The 11,562-nt window shown below is 49.0% G+C and overlaps 1 pseudogene; it reads left to right on the forward strand.

Moving 5' to 3' along the window:
• Positions 1–5,545: 5,545 nt before the first annotated feature.
• On the forward strand, positions 5,546–5,675 carry LOC111757045 (small nucleolar RNA SNORA2/SNORA34 family; annotated as a pseudogene).
• Positions 5,676–11,562: the final 5,887 nt, after the last annotated feature.

The following is an 11,562-nucleotide window of genomic DNA, read 5'->3' on the forward strand; positions in this document are numbered from 1 at the left end:
GGCCCGCGCTCCCCGCTATTTCCTGCCGCCCCTTTGCAGAGCACCGCGAGGGATGGGGTCTGAGTCATTCATTGCCACCAACACAGGCTGGTGACTCCCGTCAGACGCCTTGCGCCTACCCTTGATTGGGGATGGGGTGGAAAGCATGGGGTGAGGGGACAGGGTATACAGGAGGATTGCGATTCTACACAGGGCCTGAGTGACCCCTGCTCCTCTTTTTTTTTTTTTTTTTTTTGACCCCTGCTCCTCTTAAAGACCAGGGCTAAGCAGCGGGCCTGTTGGCGCACCGTGAAAGCTGAGGCAGGAGGATTGCCTCAAGCTAGAGGGCAGCCAGGGCTACAGAGTGAGTTCAGAGCCATCCTAACTACAATGTGAGACTCTTTTAAAAAACAAACAAACAAACAATAACTAGGGCCTTTCTGGCTTAATGACAGCAAGAATTTTGTGTGCCTCTGCATTTTGAGACATGGTCACCCTATGTAGTTCAGGCTGGTCTTATACTTGCTGTATAGCCCAGGCTTGTCTCCTGGTAATCCTCTCACCTCAGCCTCCCCAGTACCCCCAGGCCCCAATGCTCCCACTGGGGAGCACAGTTTTAAATAAAGCCTGTACTTGTCACCTGCAGTGCTTAGCTGTGTGACACGCTGGGCCTGCCTGTTCCTAAGGAAGCTGTACATGGACACTCGGCACATCTGGGGTCACATATCACCACAGAGGACACCTCAGCCATTCCACTTCTGCTTACCTAACCTGAGGCTTCGGACACCAGGCCTGTGTGGGCACAGGCTGCAGAGCTGCGGGCAGAGCCTGGCCTGAAGAGGCTGGTGACAGCCGATGCCTGGCTGCCCAGGGACCCAGGTGCTTCCTCTGTGTGTGTGTTTCTGTACTGGGGATGGAATCCAAGGTCTTCGTACGCTGAGCCCTTTTTATATTTTAAATTTTGAGGCAGGGATTCAATAAATCCCTTACTTCCCTAAATTGCTCAGGCTGGGCTTGAACTTAAAGTCTCAGCTTCTCAGAGTTTGGGGTTGACAAGTGTGTTGCTATCACACCTGGATCCAAAGATAGTTTATATTTATCTATCTATTTATTTATTGGTACCTGCGATCAAACTCACAACTGCACAGTTGCAAGGCAGGCACTTATGCCGATGAGCTAAATCCCTGGCCTAAGATAGTTTTTTGGTTTTTTTGTCTTTTTTTCCATTTTTATCGGTACCGGGGATCGAACTCACGACTGCCTGCTTGCAAGACAGGTACTTAGGCCATTGAGCTAAATCCCCAGCCCCAAGATAGTTTATTTTAAACACAGGGTCTCACCATGTACTTCAGGCTGGCCTTGAACTCACTTTGTAGCCCAGGCTGGCCTTACTCTCATGATGACTCTCCTGCCTCAGTCTCCTGAGTACTAAAATTACAGGCCCAGGACAGCACACCTGGCCCCTATCTAACATATTGTGTTTGTTTGTTTTCAAAAGGCCTGGTGGACTGTGAGAACTCAGGCCTGACCCTTTCTGATTGACACCTCTGAATCAAAGCGGCTCCCAAACTGGGGCTCTCCCTAACTTCCCAGCCCCTACATACTCAGTCCCCCTGCCCTCCTTCCCTCAGCTGTGATACTCAGTGAGACTCCCTGGATCCTGTGCAGGGTCTGTGCCCAGCTGCAGGAGGAAGCTGTGCATCTGGTGAGTAGGGATGAATGATACCAGGCAAGGGGCTTCCCACCCCACCCTGCCAGGCCTGAGCAACCCTGCTGGGAGCCCAGCAGCAGGGTAACCCCAGTGCTTCCCATCCAGGACTGGGACCATTATTCTGGGTGCTTCGAGAACCATAAACTCAGCCAGGCTCCAGTTCCTACCTGTTTTACTCCTGAATGTCCCTCAAGCCCCTCAAGTCTCCCCATTTGTCCCCAGATCATCACACAGAGCCCCTGTCCACTGCTTGGTCTCTTTTCTGGTTTTGGAGATAGGGTCAACCTTTGTAGCCTAGGCTGGGGTTGAACTTGTGGCAATCCTCCTGCCTCAGCCTACATGCCTAGCTCAACACTCCCTTTTTAATCCATCCCTACTCTGACTGTTCCTGCAAATGTAAATCCCACCCTTAGAGAGCTTGGCAGGGTGCTCTGCCCCCACCCTACACTTGCTGGGGCCACGAGGCCGGGGCCACGGCTTGGCTTATTCCTTGTCTGCCACCCCAGGCTTGGACATGCCACATGAGCTGAGCAGTGGCCATGTCCCTGCGCTGTCCACCTGGGAACCCAGTGAGACTTCGTGGCCTCCAGCTTTCTCCGCAGGCACCGTGAGCCCTTGACTGTGTGTCTTGATTCTCTTTTTTTGCTGTTTTGTTTTTGGAACTGGATGCTGCTACTTTGCTAAGTTGTCCAGGTTGGACTCAAACGTGCAGTCCTCCTGCCTCAGCCTCAGGAGTGCTGGGATTATAGGCATGAGCCACCACACCTGTTAGGATTGTCTCTGATTTCCAGCACTGTGTAGCTGAGGGAGGGCACAGGAGTGGACAAAGAGGCTGCATTTAGACCCACTGTCCCCAAGGGTGCCTCCAGCCAGGATTCTCCTTCCTGGCCCCTCTTCCATCATGAATTACGGGAGACTTCCAGGACATGGGGAGGGCCGTGTCACCATGACAACAGGATGTTGTAGCCACTGGCACTCTCGGCCTATACCTTTGGGAGCCCCAGAGTGGTGAGTGGAGTCTGGGCCAGGACTTTGGGGGCCTTCAGCCTCACACCAGACCCTTCCTGCCAGGCATGGGGTCTGTCCCCTTCTGGGAAGGCCACACAGTGTGGATGTCACCTCCCAGCTTCAGGTCCCTTGCTCACTGGCCCTTTGGGACAAACAGCGGGTGGTACTGCCAGAGTGGAGTGGGAAGGGGACTCTAGGCCTTAGGCATCGACCAGTGCTTGGTCACTTGCCCAGCACTGGGCTTGCTGAGTTTGCTCCCCAGCACTTTATTTATTTATTTACAATTTGGTACCAGAGATCAAACTCATGACCACGCACTTGCAAGGCAGGCACTTATGCCACTGAGCTAAATCCCTGGCTCCTCAGCACTTTAAATAACAATAGTAACAGTGATGACAAGTTAAACAGAACATCTAGTTTCCTCTAAATCCTGTCCTATCTGACTTATATTCCTCTCTCACACTCATCCCCTGGCTCAGCCGGGCCTACATTTTTTTTTGTCTTTTTCATTTTTATCAGTACCAAGGATCGAACTCAGGACCGCCTGCTTGCAAGGCAGGCACTTACGCCACTGAGCTAAATCCCCAGCTCTGGGCCTACATTCTTAATTTTATTGAGGGTTTTTTTTTTTTTTTTTTTTTTTTTTGCCAGTCAAATTTAGCAGTGGGCGGGGGTGGTATACCAACTTTAGTGACACTAATGTTAATAAGTTCTGATAACCCACTGCCGTCAGACCAGCCGTCTTTTTCATTTTTATCGGTACCAGGGATTGAACTCACAACCGCCTGCTTACAAGGCAGGCACTTAAACCACTGAGCTAAATCCCTAGCCCCTTATTAGGTTTTTTGAGACAGGGTCTTGCTGTGCAGTTTTAACCAGTCATGAACTCAGGACTGTCCTGCTTCAGCCTCTCAGTGGAGTTACAGATGTGGAGTGGATGCCACCATATCTAGCCCAGATGCTTGTTTTTGGTTTTTGAGACAAGGACTCACTTTGCAGTCCGAGCTGCCTTTGAACTCACTATGTAGCCTAAGCTGGCTTCAAATGCACTGTGATTCCCCTGTCTCAGCCTGCCTACAACAGTACAAGGGTTACAGGTGTGTGCCACCAGGCTGGCTCAGATTCAGTTCCCACCACTGGAATGATGTCCCTATTGCCCTCCCACTACAAGTGTCCAGTTGCTCACTGTTTCCTCAGTCTGTCACTGTGGCTGGAGGCTGTGCCAAGAGCTGGTGACAAAGCCAGGAGCTGGAGGCTCATCGTGGCCACTCAGGACCTGTGGTCCAGACAGAAGTCCTCACCAACATGCAGTCATCAAACCCAAGACTGAATGGAGGATGATAGTCATCACCTATCATCCCAGCACCTTGGGAAGCTGAGGCTGGAGGATTGAGAGTTTGAGCCCAGGTTAGGCAATTATTTAGTGAATAGTGACTCTGTCTTAAGAAGAATAAATTAAAAAGGGATGGGAGGGGCTGGGGGTTTAGCTCAGTGGCATAAGCGCCTTCCTTGCAAGCAGGCAGTCGTGAGTTCGATCCCCGGTACCGATAAAAAAACAAAAAACAAAAAAGGCAAAAAAAAAAAAAAAAAGGGATGGGGATGTAGCTCAGTGTGAAGGCCCCAGCAAACAAACAAAGAAGGAAAGAAGTGCTGGTGGAAGGAGCAGTGGGAGACAGAGAGGACCTACCAGGGGTTCACAGTATCCTGACAGCAGTGGATGAAAAGCCCAAAAAGGACCACTGATAAAAATTTTCCAGGTTTAGAACTGGGCTCAATTGTGCACGCCTGTAATCCCAGCATTTGGGAGGCTGAGGCAGGAGGAATACCCTGTGCTAAAAGCCAGCATGGGCTACATCATGAGACCCTAACATAAAACAAAAACAGAAACAGAAAGAGAAACCCTCTCACGGGTTCTGACCTGGCCTGGCCACTGCAGGGCCAATGACAGGAGGCTGGGACTTCAGGGCACTCTCGGCCTCCCCTGAAGAGAGGAGCAGGTGAGGGGGAGAGGTGGGGTCCACAGCACAGGGCAGTCTCGCAGGCAGGAGAAAGGTCAACCGGGGCCACTCATTTCCTGTCCCCAGTCAGGCCACGGTCCCCGAGGCTGCACTGAAGCCCCTGCCTTCCTCGGGTGCCAGAGTGAACCATGAGCACCATGGATGGTGGGCAGTGCTGCTCACAGAGGGCGGGGCTGGCACAGGCAAGGACCAGGCCCTGGTGTTTTTGCTTTTTAGCAGGGGGAACTGAACCCAGGGCTTTATTCTTATCTTTCTTTTTTTTTAAGACAGGGTCTCACTCTGTAGTGCCAGCGCATCTGGAACTCACTACGGCAAGTCTCCTGCCTCAGCCTCTAGAGTGCTGGGGTCACAGGCATGTGCCACCATACCAGCCTAGGGTTTTCATATAAAGAACTACAATCACATCATATTGATGTTTTTTTGGGTTTTTTTTTTTTGTGGTACTGGGGATTGAACTCATGACCTGTCACTTGCCAGGCAGGCGCTTATGCCTGCTGAGCTAAATCCCCAGCCCAATCACATCATATTGAAACTACATTTTTTTTTTTTTTTTTTTTTTTGTCTTTTTTGAGACAGGGTCTCGCTATGCACCTCAGGCAGGCCTTGAGCTCACTTTGTAGCCCAGGCTGGTCTCGAACCTCGCCTCCCAAGTGCTGGGATTACAGGCACAAGCCACCACACCTGGCTGAAACTACACTTTTTTTTTTTTTTTTTTTCACTTTTTCCTTTTTATCAGTACCAGGGATCGAACTCACGACTGCCTGCTTGCAAGGCAGGTGTTTATGCCACTGAGCTAAATCTCCAGCCCCCCCAAAATACAAAATTTTAACTGGCCCTGAATCAAGGCCGGCAGCTTCTGGATGCTGTTGGTTTCAAGCAAGATCCTAAAGAGATGTCTTTCTATGGTCTGTTGGCCATTTCAGAACTTGGGCAGTGAAATTCATTAGAAAGAAACAGCTGGAAGCAACCTCCCCAATCCCCACCCCCCATCCCCTGTGAGGGTGGCGTGGCCCAGGACTGGAGCCTCCAGGGTTTACTGGGACCTGCACCAAGCTGGGACCTGGAGTGCTAGGAAACCAAGCAACCCCTCCCCCTCTGAGTGTTTTGTTTTGTTGAACTTCAATAAACATGAAAGTATGGACAGCTATTTTTTTTTTTTTTTTTTTTTGTCTTTTTCCTTTTTACCGGTACCAGGGATTGAACTCACGACTGCCTGCTTGCAAGGCAGGTGCTTATGCCGCTGAGCTAAATCCCCAGCCCCTTGGACAGCTATTTTACATTCCTTTTTTTTTTTTTTTGTCTTTTTCCTTTTATCGGTGCCAGGGATCGAACCCACGACTGTCTGCTTGCAAGGAAGACACTTATGCTGCTGAGCTGAATCCCCAGCCCTGGACATATTTTAAAGAGAATGAGAGACTCTAGGACAGCCTTAGTGACTTCCCTATTGTCTAGTTCTGAAGACCTAAATCGCCTCCTCATTCTGTTCAGATCAGTTTTATACCATGTTGTTTTGTATGAATTCTCTGTATGCGAAGACATGGGCAACTATTTGGAAGAAAACCAGAGACAATAGGATAGATAGTCAAGATCTCAGCTTGTCTAGCTTTGAAATTTATATCTCTTACATTGTTTTCTTCTGTCCTATTTTGTTGTTTAATTTTACCTCCTTTAAAATAAAAATATCATTAAAAATAATAAAAATAAAATTTTAAAAAGTGAAAATAGAAGTTAAAGGAAAAAACCCACCAAAAAAGAAAACCATTTTAAAATGTTGATTCTTGGGGCTGGGGATTTAGCTCAGTGGCATAAGTGCCTGCCTTGCAAGCAGGCAGTCGTGAGTTTGATCCCTGGTACCGATAAAAAAGGAAAAAAGGATAAAACATTGATTCTAGCTGGGTGTGGTGGCTCACGCCTGTAATCCCAGCACTAGGGAGACTGAGGTGGGAGGATCTTTGTGAGTTCAAGACTAGCCTGGGCTATAAAGTAAGCTCCAGGCCAGCCTGAACTGCATAGTCAGACACTGTCTCAAAAAGACAAAAAAAAAAAAAAAAAAAAAAAAAAGATAAAATGTTGATTCTACTTCAGGCACACAGCTTGTGATCTGTAAATATCATTTCTCTTTAAAAGGAGCCTGGGCTCCTTAGGGAGAGGCTGATTTTGTGTCTGGACAGAACATTAGTCTGACCTCCCTGGAGGAATCAGCCAGTGAGTGGGGCTCAGAGGCTGATGTTTAGAATTCCTACACCTTGGGAGGCTGGGGCAGGAGGATCATTGTAAATTCGAGGCCAGCCTGGCCTACAAACTGAGTTCAAGGCCAGCCTGGCCCTCAGTGCAAGACCCTGTCTCAAAAAATTCTAAGAAAACAAAACAAAACAACAACAACAAAAAAAACCATTTTCTTTTGTATGGATTTCACCTCAATTTTCTGCAAAGAAGGAAAAAGTGCCAGTCCTTCAAGGAGCCGAAGTCCAGGCTCCTAGGGCCAGCACTGCAGCCCCATGCCGCGGTGCTCAAGCCACAGCCCGGGACAACAGTGACCCAGAGCCAGGGAAGCAAAGGGATGTTTATTTCCCCGGCGCAGGCAGGTGAGATCACGGGTTTCCCAAGGTGCAAACCAGGAGATCTGGTTGGGCGAGGAACAGCACGGAGACGCCCTGCGGAGAACCAGGCTTCCTTCCTTCCAGCTTAACCCCAGCAGGCTCCTCAGCTCCCTATCTGCAAGGGACGCAGATCACCGCCCCCGCCCGGGTGCCTGCAGTCCCAGCACTCTGGGAGGCTGAGACTGGAGGATCGCACGCTGGAGCTCAGTCTGGACAACTCATTGACTGAGACTCCGTGCCAAAATAAAAAATAAATAGGGCTGGTGGTGCAGCTCAGCGTGCAGGCTCCGGGTTCAATCCCATCAAGAAAAGGAAAAAATATTGGGAAAAAGAAGGCACTTAGGATAAAATGGAAGCTGAAGAAGTTAAAGACTTCTCCCAGGTCCCCATGCCCAGGCGCTGGCTGAGCAGGGCGGAGGCAGGGACTCCTATTCACACAGAGCCTCCCTTCTGTCCAGGTTTGGCCCCGCACATGTCCACCAAGATCAAGGCCTCCTGGGTGTGAGGCGCCAGGGCTGGCTGCTGACTGCCAGCCTGTGACTTGGAAGGAGAAAACAGATGATTCCAGAATCATCTGTAGAGCTCTACAGGTGAAAAGAACACTGTCCACTGAGAGCTAGAATGACCTCCAGAACAGACGGGAGCTGGAAAGGGGGCAGGCCTGTGATCCCAGCACTCAGGAGGCTGAGGCAAGAGGATCACCAGCAGTTTGAGACCAGCCTGAGCTACATACCGAGTTCAGGGCCAGCCTGAACTTCACAGCAAGATCCTGTCTCAAAAAACCAACCAACCAAATAAGTAAATACTGACCCTGTCTTAATACTCGGGAGGCTGAAGCAGGACTGCTGCAAGTTTTAGGCCAACATGGGCTACACAATGACCTGACTGAAAAACAAAAACAAAAATGCTTAGTGTTGCTAGGGGTTTAGCTCAGGGGTACAAGCACCTGCTTGGCAAGCGCGAGGTCGTGAGTTCGATCCTTGGTACAAATAAATAAAATGTTGAGTTTTTTAGTTCAAATACCAAACCATAAGCAAACTCAAGTCATATTTTGCTTTTTTTTTTTTTTTTTTGGTACCGGGAATCAAACTCAAGGAAAACATTTTAACTTAAGAAGAATTAAGAACCTCGGGTTTGGCTAAATGACCCAATATTTTAACATTTTTCAAAAATAGATAAATAATAGCCAGGCATGGTGGCTCACACTTGTAATCACAGCACTTGGGAGGTTGAGGCAGGAAGGTCCTTTCGAGTTAGAGACCAGGCTGGGCTACAAAGTGAGGTCAAGGCCAGCCTGAACTGCACAGAGACCCTGTCTTAAAAAGACCAAAAAATAAGTAAGTATGGCCCACTTGGAGGCTGATGCAGGAGGATCACAAGTTTGAGCCCAGTCTGAAAACAAAAAAAAGGGCTGGGAATGTAGTGCGGTACAAAGGCCCTGGGTTCTGTCCCGAGTACTGTGCCACCAAATTAGTTACTTAAAATTCTAGCATCAGAGCCAGGCGTGGTGACTCATGTCTGTCATCCCAACACTCAAGAGTCTGAGGCAGGATGAGTTGTGAGTTCAAGACCAGCCTGGGCTACATAGTAAGTTCAAAGCCAGCCTGAACTGTATAGTGAGACCCCATCTCAAAAAAGACAAAAAAAAAAAAAAAAAAAAAAAAGAGAGAAATAAATAAGGCGCCAGAGATTCGTGCTAACCTGGCAAGCACGAGGTCGTGAGTTTGATCCCTAGAACCAGAAAAAAAAAATATATATGTGTGTGTGTGTGTGTGTACATATATAAAAGTTTCCATGGAAAAAATAAGAACAAAAAGTCAAAAAACAACAAATGATAACACATGCAACATATATGATGGACAAATTTGCGTAGTAGAGAACTGTAAGTCAGGTGTAGTGACACATATCTGTAATCCCAGTACTTTGAGAGGCTGAGGCAGGAGGATCATAAGTTTGTGGCTTAGTAAGAGCATATTTCTTTTTTCTTTCTCTTTTTAGCAAAAAGAAAAGCCAGGATATAGCTCAGTGGCACAGCATCTGCCTGGCAAGTGGGAGATCCCAAGTTTGATTGCTAGTACCATAAAAAGAAAAAAAAATTTTGTTTTCTTTTTTGGTAGTTGGAACAGAACTCAGGATCTTACACCTGCCAGGCAGATGCTGTGTTACTAAGCTACATCTGTGGGTCCTTATTTAGCTTTTTGACACAAGGTCTCCCTGTGTAGTCTAGGTTGTCCTTGAATTCATGGTGACCCTCCTGCCTCAGCCTCCTGAGTGCTAGGATCACACTGTATACCACAGGACCCAGCTATATATCATTTTCAGATTTTTTTTTTTTCTTTTTCGTTTTTATCAGTACCAGGGATCGAACTCACGACTGCCTGCTTGCAAGGCAGGCGCGCTTATGCCGCTGAGCTATATTCCCAGCCCATTCATTTTCAGATATTACAAAATGCTATTTGGATTTTTTTCCCCAACAGCTTTAAGGTATAGAAACTACTGTCAGCTCCTGGGCTGGAGCAACACTGCATGTAGCCATGGGTGGCATCTCATTGAAGTTCAAATGAAAGATGAGAATCAGGCTTGGGATGGCAGATGGGCAGGGGAGACAGGGGCCAGCGACATGGGCCAGAAACCTTGGAGGCGCTGATCAGGGACTTCAGCAAAGGATGATGCACTCCTGTGATTTTCCCGGGACTTAAACATCTGGTTGGATCCAAGCTTCAGTTTCCCCAATCTGTACCAGGGCCCAAACGGGGCCCCAATGCCGGGCTCAGTCTGCATGCAGTGGGGGAGCATTCTGGTTGGCCAATCCCCTGGGGGACCCTAGCTGACCTGGTCCCCAGTGTGGCTACCCTCCTTTGCCACACCACCATGCAGGGGACACTGGGACAGTAATACCAGCACTCGACGAGCTCTTGCACTCATGCAGACAATGGTTTGGCAGCCTCCCAAGTGCTGGAATTACAGCTCGTGCCACCTAGCCCGGCCTGGGGGACTGCTTTTATTCTTGGTCTTGTTTTGTAGAGGAGCCTAAGCTTGGGGACCTGTGGAGAGAGAGGTGCATGTAGGAGGCAGGTGTGGGGTGCTGAGCAGACTGGGGCAGCACTGAGGTAGTGCTCAGGTCTCCAGATGACAAGGGCCAGGCACAGGGACCAGTTGACTTTGGCAGAAAGCAAAGGTCTGGCCCAGGAACAACTGGGTAGATAAGAGGGGCCCAGGGAGGCAGGACAGGGTGAGGGTGAACCCTCACCTGAGGCTGCTGTCCGGGAAACAGCTCTGCAGAGACTAACAGGTTGCCATAGTGGAACGACTGACCTGCCACTGAATAAACCCTGGGCCTTCATTCACACTACCTGTCTCTGACCCATTTATGAAGCAGTCTCACCAACTCCCTAAGCTGCCCAGACGAGGGTCAACCCTGGGGTCCTCCTGCCTCAGTCTTGCAGAGCACAGGAGCGCTCTATGAACTCTTCCTCTTGCCCCCCAAAAGCTGGATTTCTGTACCCTGCACCTCAAGTGAGGAGTCTGGACCTGCCCAGAGCAATGGAAAGCATTGCTGCCACATGAACACTGGCTAGGGATTCATGGGGGACTTGTGGCAAGGGTGGGGCCCTCAAATGCCAAACCTCAGGTGATGGCCACCTCTGCAGGATGCTTGCCACCTATCAGGTACTGCACAGGAACAGGCTGGGGAAGCTGGCTTTCAGCCTGGATCACTTGCCAGTTCCTAATCAGTAAACTAGAGTCTCATACCTTCTAGTCTCAGGACTGCACATGTCCTTCTGCCCTCATGCCGAGCTGAGCTGCTGAGCTATACCCTTGGCTCTAAAAATGGTTTTTAAAAGAACAGAAAGATCACATATAACCAAACTTTGAAAAAAACTAGATTTGAGCAGGGAATAGTGGTGCACGCCTATAATCTAAGTACTTGGGAGGCTGAGGCAGGAGGATCATTGCAAGTTTGAGACCAGCCTGGCCTACAAAGTTCAAGGGCAGCCTGGACCGAATAAGGAGACCCTGTCTCAAAAACATGAAAGAAAAAAAAAAAAAAGACTAGCATTCACATTTTTGCAAATCACTTTTTATGTCTCACTTAGCAGAAGGTAAGTTCTCCAGTTGGCAGTGCCAGGCTCAATTTGACAAACTGTAGTCTCACAGAAACCTGAGGCTGAAGAAGGGGCATTGTGTGAAACCACCAGATTAGGCCACTACAGATGAGAACCACTACAGAAAATCTCGATGCTTG

Source organism: Cavia porcellus, unplaced genomic scaffold (genome assembly GCF_034190915.1).
Source record: "Cavia porcellus strain 051 isolate PalLab524CR breed Dunkin Hartley unplaced genomic scaffold, mCavPor4.1 scaffold_40, whole genome shotgun sequence".
Classification (NCBI taxonomy): Eukaryota; Metazoa; Chordata; class Mammalia; order Rodentia; family Caviidae; genus Cavia; species Cavia porcellus.